The sequence below is a fragment of the Penaeus japonicus genome, unplaced genomic scaffold, assembly GCF_977035675.1.
Source record: "Penaeus japonicus unplaced genomic scaffold, GWHDUDI00000001_assembly GWHDUDI00000034, whole genome shotgun sequence".
NCBI lineage: Eukaryota > Metazoa > Arthropoda > Malacostraca > Decapoda > Penaeidae > Penaeus > Penaeus japonicus.
In genome coordinates, this window is record NW_028234436.1 from 13,783,977 (window position 1) to 13,788,976 (window position 5,000).

Here is a 5,000-nt window from a genome sequence, read left to right on the forward strand (position 1 = left end):
TAACTATATTTATTGTGTGTGGATATAGTGAACAGCCAGTCATAGTTAATGCCTCAAAATATTAGGTGTCCCTTTGAACAATTGCTTCTTAATTCGAAGCAAACACCGCCTCAAAGGAGTTACGTAATGTGCTGTTACAATAGGAACTTGCCTAACTGAAATGTGGCGGGGATTCCCTTAGATTTACACATAGTTCAATCATAACTGACCACAGCAATCGAACCAAAAGCCCGAATTAATGCACAGGTAATCCCCTCCTTTGAGACTTCATGAATAGGTAAATAAAAGTCAAAGTTTTACAAAATTATTCATTTTATTCGATAGAAACACTTTCATTTATAAACAGCCAAGACCATCGATCATACAAATCCGTGAGGCCGAGGGGGAAGAAGAGGCTAACCAACTCTTACCCATAAAGCTCGATGTAAACCTGTTTGATATTTGAACTTGAGCCTTAAGAGCTACGGTGGATCATCCTCGCCTTCTCCTTGTCCGCACAGAAATCATAAAAGCAGACAGGAAGATGCAACTGTTTTTTTTTTTTCTTTCTTTCTTTCTTTCGTAAGATGGATTTTGGTTCTGAGATTTATCCTGGGTACAGACGGAGTGTGTGGTGGGAGGGGGGGGGATAAGAGGGGAGAGGAAAAGGGGAACAGAGGAAGAGGGGAGAGGAAAAGGGGAACAGAGGAAGAGGGGAGAGGAAAAGGGGAACAGAGGAAGAGGGGAGAGGAAAAGGAGGACGGAGGACGAGGTGAAGGACGAAGAGGGTTGAGGAAGAAAGGTAGGGACGTAGAGATGAAGGTGGAGGAAATTGAAGAAGAGGGGATATAGGAAGGGAATGAAGAGTGTGAAGGGTAAAAGGACGGGAGGAGTTCGAAGGAAAAGCAATATGAGAGAGAAAGAAGGCAGAGACTGAAGAAAAATAAGCGAGAGAGAGAGAGAGAATAAGAAGGGAAAAGAGAGAGAGAGAAAAGAAAAGAAAAAGTGAGAGAAACAGAGAGAGAGAGGGAGAGAGAGAGAGCAAAAAAACGAGAGAAAGAGAGGTGAGGTGACACACAACAGAGGAAGGGGGGGGGGGGTTCCTATGACCATCTGTCCATATCTAGATTACTACATAAAAATTCAAGTTAACTACGCGAAAGAAAACCCAGTCTGACTAAAGAAGCAATTTTACTGTTCATTCACGTTCCACTATCGCCTCTCAGCCAAATCCTTAAGTCTATATACGCAGGAAAGGATTTTCTGTTCTATAAATATGTACATGTATTTTAATCTGTACGGAGAATGGGTCACGCGACTGACTATATGTACATCCGTCTTCGGAAACCATATTACATGAGTTGTTGTTTTTTTTAGGTATATATTTACAGAGATCACATATAATACAACATCAAATAAATGCAGAAATTGGTTTAGCTTTTGCAAGAAATATAGATAAGAATCTGTTGACATTACAGACATAAGCGGCAATTCTTTGGCAATTCATGCAAACATAACTTCATATGGAAAAAAAATCAAAGAGAAAAATGAAAAAAAAGAAGAAAAATGTTCCGGGGGAAACTTAAAAAAAAAAGGAAAAATAGATAAAATTGGTGATACAAGAAGTTATTATTATTCTTGACGAACTCCAGGCCGAGCTGGTGACTTTCTTACATATTTTCTTCAAGACTTCCTATAGTGAAAGCTTCTTTTCGAAAAATATACAAGAATAAAATACCGGGTTTTCTCTTTATCAACACGTGAGAGTTCGGGCTGGAGTTGGTACTTCGAAAGAGAAATATTTGGGTGATAAAAATTCGATTTGTTTAGCCTCTGTCGAGTTATTTTTATTTTTTTTTTAGCATTTTTTTTATTTTTGTTTGTAATAATAGCGAAGAGACTATAGTTGTGAAGGCAGTTATAAGATCATGCTATAGAGTGAGACAAGGCAAGATGGCGGTGGGTTGTTGAGAAGCCTTCATTTTTTTTATTTATTTAAGGACTGCAACTATATATTATATATATATAAGTATATATAACCCCTAGTCGGTCAGTGAAGTAACAATCAGGATTCTTTCTAGAAAAAAGAGGATATTATCGTAATCATAAAAAGATATGATATTAGGTGTTGGAGGTAATATCATCAAATCATCCTTCTAGGTCTACTTAATTCGTTACCTCATGAACTGGTCTAAATCCATCAGCATTTGCTTATATTTAATGTACACTTACAGGTTATTTTCCTCCCCCTTATGTAAAGTCTCCGAAAATGATGAAACTGGCCGGCTTTAGTCGCGGCGCAGCCTCGGCAATGAAACCTCGAATGTTTTTGGTTTCGAGTCTTTGTCATTTTTTTTAGGCGTGTGTACACATACATATATACATATATACGTATAGACATGCGTGTGTGTGTGTGTGTGTGTGTGTGTGTGTGTGTGTGTGTGTGTGTGTGTGTGTGTGTGTGTGTGTGTGTGTGTGTGTGTGTGTGTGTGTGTGTGTGTGTGTGTGTGTGCGCGCGGGCGCGTGCGTGCGTGCGCGTGTGTGTGTCTGAGTGTGCGTATGTATGCATGTCTATGGACGTATACATGTGCAGCACATGTATGCAAATGGATATGTATGAATATATACATATATAAACATATATATATGCACACACACGCACGCACACGGGAATACAGATTTCCTTTTTTTTTGTTGGGGGAGGGGGGGGGGGAGTTTGCCGCCTCACCACATCGCGGACTTACGTAAAAATATTTTATTGTCCTCATCGACAATTCTGAGACTCGGAACATTATACAAAATCTAGTATAATAGACTCCAAGGAGCACTTTCTTTCGTGCAAGGCAAGAAGGAGGGAGGGAGGGGGGGAGGAGGCATAGAAAGAGGGAGAGGAGAGAGGAGGGTGGAATAAGTAAAAATAAAGGTAGGGGGAAGATTGAAAGGGCAGCGTTGGGGGGAGGGAGGAATGGAAGGGGGAAGGAGAGAGGGGGAGGGAGGGAGAGGAGCGACGGAGGGAAGGACAGGGATATAAGGGATGGGAAGAGAGTGAGGAGGAGGAAGAAGAGGGATAAGGGAGAGAGAGAGGGAAGGAGAGGATATGAGAGAGGGAGAAGGAAGAAATAAAACGAAGATGTCAAAAGAAAAAACACAAAAGACATGAAACAGAGTGAAGAAAGGATGAGAGAGAGAGAGAGACAGAGACAGAGATAAATAGAGAGAGAGAGAGAGAGAGAGAGAGAGAGATTATGTCAATTTACACATTATTTACAAAGAGATGTTCAAGAAGTTATAAAAAATATGTAAACTTAATAGCACCTTGTGCCGATTAACTCGTGATTCAAACCCTTTCCTCATACAGTGGGAATCAATTCAGCATTTCCCTTACTCATAAAATCCCTGCCTACACAGAAGAATCAATCTAATGATAAAGAAAAAAACGAATAAGGCATAAAACCATATGTATGAATTTGAAAGAAACTCCCAGAGTGCAGGAGGTAAATTGTACAGAAAAATCGAAGTATTGGTATTTCGCTTTCCTTTTTTTTTTTCTTTTTTCTTTTCAAAATCGGGCCTTTTTGGTTTCACTTTACGTTTATTTCCTTTCTTTCAATGCCAGAATCTGATTAATTCGAGAATTGTTTTGTTTTTTTAATCATTTTTCTAATAATTATTGACTCAAAAAAAAAAAAAGAAACAGAAAAAAAGGGCAGGATCTTTTAGTTTTCTACAACTTAGATCCATCGATTTATATAATCACACCAGAAAAAAAGTAAACAAGATAAGAATCCATAACTAAGATAAGAATCCATAACTGTCTTTTTTTTCTTAAATCAAGTCGGCCATTTCTATCCCCCTAAAAGTCCCCTTTCTTTCCTTTCAGACAGACAGACAGACAGACAGACACTCGCTGCTTAAAAAACAAACAAACAAAAAAAAACAGATCACGTAAGAGCAATTTCACAATTCTTCCGCTTATTTTTTTTCTTTTTACTCTTCTTTCTTTCTTTCACGTCTTTCTTTCACAAAAAAAGAGAGGTACCGATGATGTTAAACACCGAGCGAAAGTACCTTCCGCCAAGGCGCAAAACAGCGGCGAATCACGTGACGGGAAATTTACTGGTTGAAACTTACTAGTATTTTGGGAGCCTACTAGTCTTTGCGAACGATATACATATACACACATTTACATACATGTGTGCATTTTGTATATGTACATAGATATATGGCTATACATATAATACACACACCTATATAAGTGTGTGTATGTATATATGTATACACATACACATATATGTACGTTTGTGTATATTATATATATATATATATATATATATATATATATATATATATATATATATATACATATATATATTACACAAAATATGTGTATACATATACGTACATATGCACCTATACGTGTATACATATACATACATATGTGTATGCATACACATGTATGTATGCATATGTATACATATACATGTCATATATTATATAAATATGTAATATAATGTATATGAATATATACATGTATACATATACATATAATATGCACACATGTATATAAATACATGTATATTACATACATGCACATACATATATGCACACAAACACACACACGCATACACATAATTACGTGCTTACAGCACACTGTACGTACATTTATATGCATACATAAATATATACATTTATATGCATGCATAATTACATGTAAACATACAAATACATCAATTTTCGTGTGTGTGTATGTACGTATGTGTATGTATAAGTGTGCATGTATATGTATATGTGTGTGGTGTGTGTCTGTCTGTGTATATATATATATTTTCATATGCATGTAAGAATGATGCTTGCACGTATGCATGTATGTATGTATGTATGTATGTACGTCCGTATGCATGTATACATACAAGTCTATGTATGTGTATGTATCTACTCGTGTGTATATATGTACGTACATTCATGTATGTACATAAGTACTACTGTGAAAAGCTCTTTGATATCTCCTTGTCTACGTCGAG